This window comes from Neopelma chrysocephalum, unplaced genomic scaffold, assembly GCF_003984885.1.
Source record: "Neopelma chrysocephalum unplaced genomic scaffold, ASM398488v2 Primary Assembly neopelma1_24, whole genome shotgun sequence".
Classification (NCBI taxonomy): Eukaryota; Metazoa; Chordata; class Aves; order Passeriformes; family Pipridae; genus Neopelma; species Neopelma chrysocephalum.
Window position 1 is genome coordinate 40,871,108 of NW_020897693.1, and position 11,929 is coordinate 40,883,036.

Sequence of the window (11,929 nt, forward strand, 5' to 3'; positions counted from 1 at the left end):
CTGTCACAGAGCAACATATTCGCCTGATCGTATAAACCCAGCATTTTCTTACAGTATACTTCCCAGACCCTGGAAAGACTCCTAAAACGTTGGGGTTGTATTTTCTATGTTATCATCTTACTTACAGCTGTATAGCACAGAGTGTAAAATAAGCTGGAAATGGTTCTCTTCTGCCTCTTCCCTCATATAACAGAAAGACCTTACAATTGCATGTGTAGGAGCATCCTGATAAGGGGGAACAACAACATAAGAGCAATAAGATGGGTAAGCAGGAGGGATAGAAGTGAAGACAGTAAAAAATTTTGTTTCCTCAGAGAAGGAATGGAAGAGTGGGTGTTAAATACACAGGATTGTCTAACTTTTACTGGCTTCTTGATTAAAGCAAACCTGAAAGAAGAAGTGGTCAGACACTGTGCTCTTCTGGAGCCAGTGTGAACACAGGGTGCTAAGGTGGAAAAAGTCACAGTGGGTGCTGATTAACAGACTGCTCAGAAAGTCCCGTAGTACTCACAATGACACTGTCATGTCTTATGAGTCCTTGCCTCACTGTTAAGTTTCCTTATATTTTTATTAATAAAATTGTTAATAAATATCTGCATGTGTTCTGAACAGAAAAGGACAGGACTTCTTCTACATTCTCTATTTCTCAACTCCCCTCCCCATGCGACACACAAAGCTGATCGGTCAGTGAATTATTTTTCTTGTTTCTTTACAGAGACTGACAAGAATCAGAAAAATGTTCTCATAACACAGGCAACCTACAATAATGAACAAAAGGTTTTGATCCTATTAAAAAAAAAAAGATTAATTTCTGACCTGATGGATTTCACTTCACTAAACAAACCTTCACATTTAAAATTTCCCGTCAGATTCTGAACAGCAGCAAGAAAAGTGGCTTTGTGTTTGGAAAATATAGTAATGACATACATGTTTATTTTAACAATTTCCTTTCATCAATACAACTTCAACACTCATGTCTCCTTGTGCCTAAGTGGAACACAAGAAAGTTTTTTTTAGTGAAAACTTTTATTCTAAGTTCCCGCGAGTGGGAACTTTGCCAAGGAAATTAATTTTCAAGTTGTGAATTTTTTTGGACACATTGCTTTGGTTGAGTCCTTGGAGTACCTTGTTGTTTCGCTTTAACAACCCAGCCAAAAAACTATCCTACCACCTCTCCAGGGGTCGTAACCTTGTATAACCTGGCCCAATGATGGAAAATGAACTTGCTTTTAAGAATCAATAGTTAAAAGTGAAGCTCACCTGTTAGCAGAGTTCATGCAAAGAGGTTTTGCCTGCAGTGTGAGGGGCACAAAACTTCCCTTCTCCCAGCTCCTGCTCAGGCTGCTGGTGAGGCTGTTCTCTTCCCAGCTGTGAGCAAGGCTGTTGGTGAAACAGTGCAGGAAAGGAGGAGGAGGAGACTGTGTTTCAGCTCCTGTGCTCTTTATAGCTGAACTGTGAAGGACTCAGCCCAGCCCAGCCCTCTCCTCCCTCACCACTCATTCATAAATGAAAGAGATGAGAGTGCCAAAAGCAGGCACTAAGCACAGAGACTGTAATGCACATGGAGTGGTGTTCACAGCTGTACCTGCTGTCACAGACACAGACCAGCAGATAACTGCATGGTGATCACAGCTGGTGCAAAGCCCAAATACTGCTGCTTACAGCTTATCTAAACACACACAGATGTTGCCTCATGCACGCGTATTAAAAAGTATACAGAGCATTAATGTTGTTATTAGTATAATTTCCAGTAAGTTGTTTCTAGAGCTTGCTGAGATCAGAGCCTCATTATATCCAAACAGAGCAGAAGGTGATCTCTGCACAAGGAAGCATCTTCTCTGACTGTGAAAGAGCCAAGGGCTGCAAGGGGCGGGGGGCAGTTCCTTCCTCTCTTGTCTACATAGACAGACTGAAGCATAAACAGATCAAAGGGCTTGTCCAAGGTCACTCAGGGGGACTGTAGCAGATGAAAAAGATGACCTCCTGTTAACTCACGTCACTATTTTTATTCCCACAGGAGTGAAAGCTGCACCATGGGATACATATTAAAATCTCTGTCTCTCAAACTGAAACACACTACTCTTAAAAACACAGATAGTTACAAATTCCACCACTGAAACTGGAAACAAAAGCTGTTACCAGTTCAGGCCCCAAACTGGTATATAACTCACCCTCTGCAGCGCTCTGCCATGCTGCTGTAGGGACACCAGTGGCACTGCACGCTCAGGAGAGCACTTAGCCAGAGTTCCCTTCTGCTCTCTGGAATGGGCGACAGTGCTCCAAGGATGGACAGGGACAGCCAGCCTGGAAACAGAAACCTTAAGCAGGAAACTCCAAGACGTTCTCCATTTCCAACCTGGTGGAAAGCAGAGTGACATAAGCACAGAAACAAAATAGAAAAAAATAAAACAAACAAAAATAGGGAGGGGATACAAGAGTGTTTACAAAACTTGGAAATATTCCAGCAGTACCCATGGCTAACATCAGAACCAGGATCAAAAATAATTCTACATTCCGAACACAGGCAAAGGGCTCTTCAGGTATGACAGGCTACCAGATGGCAGAGCCCTTCCTCTGCCAGGGCCTCTGGCAGATCCGAGGTCTAAAATATTCCACAGGGTTAAGGAACCCCTCTGAGTTTCTGAGGAGGGATGCACCAGAAAAAATAGGGAATTCTTGAACATGGCCAGAAAAGGCTGCAACAAGCACGGAACAGTCCTTTGGAGGCTCAGCATGCTGTTTTGAGGATGTCAGAGAGGCAGACACCACACCTGGCTGAACAGGCAAGGCACAGGCTCCTGGGAGCACAGCCAGAGGCTGAACACCCTGTGCAGTATTAGGGAATATGAATGGTTGGTGTCAAATTTATCAGGACTACATGGAATGCTCCCTCCTCTGATTTGTTTTTTGTTGTTGTTTTTTGTTCGTGGTTTTAAATTTTTTATTTTGTACTCATTTAGTGTTTATTATTTATTTTTATATGTATTTTATATACATACATAAGAATACAGATATTAAGAAAATGAAACGCACTGTGATCTTTCAGGAAGCGAAGTAAAACATTTGTTCCAGTGCCTTTTAATCTATGGTTATGTACCCTTGGATATTACAACTCTTTTATTACAGATTTTATAAAAGATAATATTAAAAAAATGAAGTGCAATTACTTCCTTAGTAGTATGTGTGCTACTCTGCAGTAAAAAGACACAGGGCATTATGTTGGACCACTTACCTTCTGCAAGAGCCTGCCAGGAGCAGAGATCACTGTGGTGTCCAGTTCTCATTGGTGGCTGCAGGGAAAGTTTTTCACCTGCTGCAGGGAAAGTTTTTCACCTGCTGCAGAGTCCAGGTTGCAGATTGGGAACAAACCCTGAGAAGATCCACAGACAGCGATTACCCTTTGGGTGCTGGGGAAAGCAGAGGCGCCGGTGGAACTGACATCGTGGGCAGTATCTCTTTCCTAATTTCCACCTTTGTTTCAATTGTCTTGTCATGATGAACATGCTCAAAGATGTGTTAGACAGATGCTGGATACAGGTGGCCAGAATATTGAGAAAGTAGAGCCTTGGTCATCAGACACAATATAGGTCCATCTGGTAAATCAGGCCTTGCAAGTACCATCACGTCAACAAACCTCCCTCTCAGAAAATTACAGAACAAAATAAACTGCAGAAAACCCCTGGTTTTATATCCATTCTATTTTGCTTATCTAAGCATGCAGATGCTGTAAAGCAGGTCACTAAAATAAAGGGATTTGGTGGCATGGGCCACCTGCCCTTATCACTTCCAAGGGGGCAGAACGATCTGTTGCCACCTCCATCACACACACGCACTCAGCAATTGTATACTGGGCCATATTTAAAACTTTGAAAATGAAAAGAAATAACATTTTTTGTAGCCTTTTATCTCCATGAATTATACAGTAGTTATTAAAACTGACAAATAGCTATTATTCGGTGCCAGTGGCAATTCTAGCTTTTTGCTCACTTTGGTCAAATCATTTTAATGCGTGTGATGATTAAGTAACTCCATTGAACTGAATTGCTCCTGGCTTGCATGTGTCAAAACCAGAAGCAGCAAGCTTCAAAAAAAATTGAGCTAAACTGGTGTTATAAATGTCACAGACGCCATACAAATGCAGCAGAAAGGAGGTAATTTAGACCATCTCCTTAGTTTACTCATTGAGGAAAGCTAAACTACCTCTTCCAGAGTTTTAGTTTCTCTTAAATAGCCTTTAGGGAAGATTCTGCCTCTCCTCTGGCAATGTCTCCATCCCCTGGCTAGGGCTGCTCTTGAAAAGCTTGCACTAATACAAAAATATTTATCTTCTATGTTTCCAATTAATTCATCTTTTTCATGTCCTTCTGTGAATATACATGAAAACCAGTCTATTGCTACCATTCTCAATATCATTTAAATGTCTGAGGATTAATCATGCTGTCCCTCTTAGTCTTTTGCAGACTAAGCAACCCCACTTTCCAGTGTTCTTTGTAGATCACATTTTCCAGACCTCTGCTCACTCACATTGGTCTCATTTCCAGTCATCAGCATCCCTCTCTAAGTGTATTCCAGTGGAGGTCCTTTCTGGCAGTGTTGGCTTTGTTTGATTCCAATTACCTGATCCATCCTTTGCTTTTGAGGGTCAACTTTCCTATGAAGTTTCATTTAAATCCTTTCAAACACCCATTTTGATGAGGAAAGGAGGAAAATAAATAACTTCTCTCTTTTGCAGTGACAAGCCACACAGACATTCCCATTTTGTGTAGCTGAGAAACAAGGACTTGCTACTGCTCTTCCTGGTACCACCCTAGAGCCCCTGCTGGGCCAGCTCTTACACTGCCTCCAGGGGTGGCCATGCAACACAAAGCTTCACTTGCTTCAGAGGTTTCACTGCAGCCAGGTATCTTGCTTTATCCAGCTGTTCTCCTGCTATTTTCCCTTGCTCCTGCTGTTGTTCCAGTCTGCATGGCACCATGTGTTATTAACCTTTTCCACAGGTTAGAAGGGCAACAGGTTGTTGCAGAGCACATGAGCAGCCCTCAGATCTGTACTCCGGGTGCTTTGGGAGCATACATGGACCAATGCCCTAGAATTTATGCCCAGAATGTGCCCCAAGTGGTGAGCTTGGCTTCAAGAGTTGCCAGTGAAAAATGCTATTGCCTAACACACATCTCACAAATAAGCTCAATCACCCAGGCCACCTTTCCACTTCCAGAAGAAATGTCAGGTATCTGCTCTTGCCACTGTGCTGGCAGCTATCAGGGTTAGACACAGTCTCCTCCCTCTCAGTGCCTGAGTTCATGGGATTTCCCAGATTCCCTTCAAAGCCTGCAGGATTCCCACTCCTCCAGACTCAACACAGCTCAGCTCTGTGTTCCAATAGAAAAGCACCAAGCTTCAACCTACCTTATCCCTTTCCAGGGATCCTCCTTGTGAGACCATCCCTCATCAGGTATAAATTCTCTCCTGGTTCAGAGGTTATCAAACTGGCTCTCAATTGGCACCTTCAGCAGCTACTTTCTGCAAGGTGAGAAAAGACTGGCAACACCTTTGGGAACTCAGGAAAACTGGGCATCTTCTGCCACAAATTAAAGCTCAGCATGTTAACACAGTGTGAGATCATCTCAGCTTGTCACAGGAATGTGTGACAAGCAGGAAATTCTCTGTCCTTGCCATGCTGGTGTTCTCCAAGCTCCTTCAAAATGAAAATTCAAAAGCACTCAACATTTCCTACTTCTGCCCACCTCAGCAGAGGTAGGAACATGGAAGGGCAGCGAGGAGTCAGTAATCTAGATAGGGAGAGCAAGCCATCCCCACAGGGTTGTTAGGTGTTTTTTGCTAGACAGCATATGCCTCTCTGGTTTCTTCCTGAGGCAGGGAACGTTTCATTTACACTGAAAGTATAATTTAACAATTTTTTGCACCTAGACTGCCAACATCCAACACAGAGAATTTCATTTTGCACACTAGAAATGGGCTTCATGGAGGTAAACTTGGAGCCCTACCAATACATGTGGATTAGCAGTCATCATCTGCAGAGGATTAAGGCCTTGTAGAGGGGCAGTTGGCTTGTCCTAGAGTGCCCTGTGGTACAGTTGCAGGTAACTGGTTCTTCTCTTTGCCTATGAAGGGAGAAAGGCCTCCCTCTTACAGTAAGAGTGAAGAATGAAGTGATATGAACCTTACACATCTGTCCTGAAGCTCTGCTTGTTTCTGTTCACAATACTGAACAATACAAATACACAGATACAAAGGAAGTTGAGAATGTAGAATTTTCTATGCAAAGACTATCAGAATGTATAAAAAGTTTTGTCAAAAATCTAAGAGGCAAGGGCAGTGGAATATTGTAGTCATCACAGCTACTCCAGAGTCCAGGCTAGAATATCTCTGTTCTTGCTATCATCTATGGAAAAGACTGAATTAATTTTTTCCCCAACTATGCCACTAAAGAGACACTGGCTTTGATGTGTGGCCTTGCAACTACTGGTTGTGTGCAGGACCCATGGATGATTGTGGACGTGTTGGGAGTAACAAGCTGGACCCACTACAAATGTATGCGTGAACTTCCTTTCAGCTATGGAAAAGAAGGTTGGTCACAGGTAAGTGGAGTTCTTCAGGAAGGATAGCCACATGGACTGGAACTCCTGTGTTGCTGCTCTTCCCCCTATTAGCATGGATCTGGGAATTTCAGTTTGAGAAGAACTGTAGTCATAAGGTGACCCATATACCAGTGCCCCAACGCAGTGAGGATGATGGGGCCTAAATGCCCTTTTACCAATACTTCAAGGATAAAACAGTCCCTGATCTTCAGTAACTGCAGTAGACAGTCAAAGTATGGCTGTACATAGTTCTTCAGATAATGGTGTTAGCCATAAAACATTGCTGCAAAGACATTGTGCTAAAAACAATAGACAGGGGTCACTGAGTTCACTTTTTGCTTTCCTTCTCACTTTCAGTTTTATATTTCCTTCTAAGTATATTCTCCTTTTCCAGATTAACAGTGTTAAACAGATATAACCTGTTAGAGTTTAACACGCGAAGGTAACATTTCTTCTGATTTTGGTTACAAAGCTTCATGTGGATGAAATTTGATACAATAAAGTCTTACTGGTATCTGTTTTCATTCATTTGCCTGATTACATAAGAAGAGAACAACCAGTTGTTCATATAGGATAGGTTGGGAGGCTGAGGGGAAGTCAGAATCTGCCAAATGGGACTCTGTTGCCATTGATATGGTTGGTTAAATAAACAAGGAAAAGAATCTTTGTTCATGGGAGCTAAATGTGGGTAGTGGAACTGGGCTTCAGGAATTCCAAGGTTTTTTTTCAATTAAAGAAGCCAAAATAAGCAAGGAAGGAAATTCTAAAACAATGAAAATGATGTGAAAATTCCTACTGTTACAAATACTGAAGACTAAATAGAAACAATATTGCCTCACTACGCAAAACAGTGATATGGACCTTCTTAAACGCACCTATCATCCTGTTAGTATTTTTAAGTGCTAGCTAATTTTCACAAAGCTATCAAAGCTATCTGCTGGTCCTAAAATGTGTAACAAACAAGCTTAGAAATTATTATAAGATCTTGCATTAAAACTCTGCACAGATTGTAGAATTCTGTATTTATTGTAATGAAGAAATGTTTGAAAGACATCTCAATAAGATTTTGAGATCTGAAAAAAAGACTGGCTCTAGACTTCATGCAGACATGCAACTTCTACTTCAGAAACACCTGCAGTGGTTTGCAGCATGTGGTGTATCTGCTACCTCAAGGCTTAGTCATCATTTGTCACAAACACAAAAAGCAAAATGGAGCAGTACAAATGAGCTAAAGGAGGATGTGCGGAAGAGACACAATGAGAAGGCAGTGACTGCAAGGTCACTATGGAGGGATGAGAGGGAAGAAAGGCCCCTTGACCTGATTGCACTGGTGTATTTGGGCAAAATGTTTGAGCAGACTGAAGAAGGATAAAGCAAGGCAGTGTGGGGAACATTTGAGACAACAGCAGATGAGGAGCTAAGGAAGCATCAGAAAGCACTGAGAACAGATACTGAGATCAGGACTACAAACTGATCTCAAGATGTGAGGATGGGACTGTGTAAGAGATACTTAGGCAAGGGGAGAGTTGTATACAGACATGACAACAGGGAGGAAAAATGGCAAAAATGTGAAAGCTGGCTGACAGTGATCTTTAGTGATGGAAGTAGGCATGGAAAGAGTAACCTGCAACTAGATCTTGAGGGAAACAAGGTAAAAAAAGTGAACTCGGGGGTAGGAAACAGTTAAAGGTAACACTCAGGGTTGAAGAACAGAAAAGTGTCTAGTGGTGTAAAGGAGAAGTCATGGAGGAAGGAAAGTTGCTAGAGATGAAGTGGGCTTGACCAGACTGTGGTAGCTGGTTGCACTATCTGAGCTGTAGGACAGGATCTGGCAAGGAAGCTCCTTTGAATATTTTATGCAAAGAATTTTCTACTAACACACACATACATAGTTGTTGTTAGAAGAAGTGGTTTTAAGAGCATACCAATACATTAAAAATATACTGTTTCCCATCAAACACACATAACCCTTCCCAAGCATTCTTTCCTCTAGCACGACTTTCAGATCATCCCATAGGGTGTCACTCACAGAAGAGGGAGCTGAGCTCCTTTTGCTTTCCCTTTGTGCAACACAGCTTTTCACAGGCTAGTCCCAGTGCTCAGATCTATGGCTCTTCCTCATTCTGGTATGCAATACACACAGTCTGTATTTTGGCACAGTTTCACCATCAGAGCTACATAATCCTCAGTTATGATATTCTTTAGTTAAAAATGTGCAAGTATTTTAACTAGAGCTAATCAGAACATCTGGGAATGATGAGCTGACATTAGTTTCCATGGCATTTTGTGGTTTGTTTTGGACATGTTTTACATTCCTAGTTTCTGTGGAATAACATTTTCATTGTCCTGTTGTCAGTAAAATCCCAATTTTGCCTCCGTACCACTATATCCTAAAGCCCCCAACAGTCAATAAATAAACTGTCTCTTCCATGTTTCAGCTGGGGTAAGCACAAGTAGTCTCCCACTGGGTTCCTCACTCATCCATGTTACTCTTTAATGGGATTCTTCACAATCCTCCAAATCTGAACAAACCTCAACTTTCTGTCACACTTCATCAACTTACATTTCAGTCTTTAGGACAGGGGTTAGCCTTTTAAGGACTTTCCCATTTGAGAAGCTTGTGAACAGCAGCTCTCTGTTTTCTACTGTTCTCTTCATACTTCTGAAAAAATCCTTCTGACTGGAAAAGCACCATTTACTTTTGCAAAACTTGCCATAGTTTCTCACAGTCACTTAAAACTCCTGTCAGTATTCTCTTAAAGCATAAATTTTTTCGCCCTTTTACAGCTGACTCCATTCTCTCTTAGTTCTTATGGCAGCCTCTAGTACCAACTTTCAAGACAGACCTTCACATCCCAGTCTAATTCACTAGTATAGCAACCCTTCATAATGATAACTTCATTTGTTATTTTCAGTAACTGAACTATTTCACTCTGCACTGTTAGGTCAGGTTGGTTCTGCCTGGTACTGGCAATTTGTAAAAACATCCCCAAGTTTTCCACCTTGCCTTGAACATCTCCAGTGCTGCTAGGAACTGATATTCTATTATTCTGGTGGGCAGAGAAGCAATTTTTAGGACAAATTTTTTTTTGTGAAATTTATTACTGATTCCACCCCCCACCCCCTTTCATCTAAAAATGAAAAACCAGAATTCAAATGCCCTCAGGACAGCTGGGTTCATGTTTAACAAGAAAAAAAAATGAAATTGTGTTGATATCTTCACATCAGTGCAACGTCCAGGTTGTAATCCTTTCCCATGAACTAATGATTTCTGGAGGATTTATGCCATGTTCTGTCTTAAAGTCATTTACCTGTGGCTGAAATAACATGCCTCCAAACATCTGAACAATCAGAAATAATTTCCAACCACATGCTGTTTCCTGATGCATCAATTTTCTAAGCTAAGTAGCAGCTATTTTTACAACATCCTTAGCACTTAGAACTTCCCTCATTACAGAAAAAAAAAAGTAAATTCTATTTTTTAATTCTTCTCAATTAACTGGAATCAGAAAAGGTCTGTTCACTTCACAATCAAGTCCCAGGTTTGAGGAACAGCTGAAGAATATGTAACAAGAAAAAAGTTTCCATGACACGGTGCCTCTGTAAAAGATAGGATTTTTTGATAAGGAGTTACTCTGTCACTGCAGAGCACACCAACTCCCTAGAAGCCATTTCCACAGCAGCCTTTTACTTCAAACCAGCATCATCATCATCATCATGCAGCATGTGCAATTTTAAGCAAAATTTGTTTCCTCGTGTCAAGCAGCTTCACTGACTTCAGAGTACAGGGTGTGGGTGTTGCCAAAGGCACATCCCCTTGGCTTTCTTGGAAACTTATTAGCTGCCTCCTTGGGACAGGATCCCATTCAAAAATCTATCCTGTAATAGAAAACACAATCTAGAGAATTAATGAGCCACATATACAAACTGAGGCACTCCCACCACTGAATGGCGTTACTTGAAGTGTTGCGTCCAGAACCACTCAAAGCACTGCTTAGCAACCTTCAGAGAGCTTCCCTCCGTGTCAGGAAATGTCAGCATCCTCTTTCCCATGCAGAGCTGGGAAAAGCCAGTGTGCTGAAGCCCAGGGCTTCTGCAGAGGTCCCTCTTCCCTGGTGTCCCACAGGCAGTGGAGCACAGCTGCAGCTGGAGGCTCAATCTGTGGCCTTCCCACAGCCCAGCCCGGCTCCCTGCCCATGCATAGGGGGTCTCAGCAGCCTTCAAAGCTGTGCAAATTGGAACACCTACTTCGCCTTCACTTCTTGGAAGGAATCAAGAAATGGTCTGGCAGCTCTGCTACATCCCTTTCCACCACAGGAAAACCTCTACCAGCAGCTCCTGCCACCTCACACAAGCTGGTGCCTCACACCACCTCCACCAGCACAAAGGCAGGAGGATTTACTGATTATTCTCTCTCTCTAAACACAATTGACTTCTCCTCTGCGTGAGCTCTCACACACCAAAACATGTTTTATCCCACCAATAACTGCTCCGGGCAGCTCAGAAAGACAAAGCGTAGCAGCACCGTAGCCGTGGGCAGGCCTTCTCCCACCCACCTTGTTCCTCACCTGATGGCGCAGCACACGGTGGGAGCACGTCAGCCCGGGAGCCACCATGTGTGTCAAAGGAGAGTTGACAACAATTAGCAAACTGAGCAGACTGCAAAATAACTGCACCTGCCATGGCAGGACAAGCACCTACACCAAAACTTTCCTTAACATTCCCAGGAAGGCCTAAGGGCCACAGCACTGTGAGCTTCAACAGCTGTTCCACTGTACAACCTCTGTATTTAAAATCCTCTCATACCTGAATGGTACTATGTAAGTACTTACTGCGTTTTTATTCAAACTCACTAGAACTGAAAAGGTAAACTGACAACTAAGGTGTGTCACCGGGCAGGTATTTACAGCAAAAGCAGATCTACAGTAACTGACAACTCACAGATCGCTTCCTCAGCAGTCCAGCCTGCACATGCCCTCCAAAAGGGAGCTGAAACAAAGGAGAAATACCAGTCTTAAACCCTTGGTGGTCTAGCCAAGAATCCATTTTGAGAGCAAATTTCTGTAAGAAGAATTTCAGTTTACCAAAATCACTCAGCGTGTTCTAAAATTGCCACATAGCACATAATTTTAAATTTGTTGCAAAACTGTGGTTTACAATTAACACAGCACAGAAGGCAGAAAGTGCCTTTTGCCATTCTCTTCATGTTGAAAGATGAATAATTTCTCACTTTTTAAGGCATCCTGAGAGTTAAGCACAAAAAAGATTGTACAAAATACAAGCTTGGTCAAAACTGACAGCATGTTTGGCCTCGCCTGAAGTGGTCAGAG

At 42.3% G+C, this 11,929-nt stretch overlaps 1 long non-coding RNA gene across 1 annotated transcript; it reads right to left on the minus strand.

Moving 5' to 3' along the window:
- Positions 1–3,243: 3,243 nt before the first annotated feature.
- Positions 3,244–11,393, minus strand: LOC113963303. The gene is made up of 3 exons (XR_003532730.1): positions 11,156–11,393; positions 5,407–5,520; positions 3,244–3,370 (listed from the first exon to the last, which is right to left on the minus strand). It is a non-coding gene; the product is annotated as an uncharacterized LOC113963303 (long non-coding RNA).
- Between the last annotated feature and the right edge of the window lie 536 nt (positions 11,394–11,929).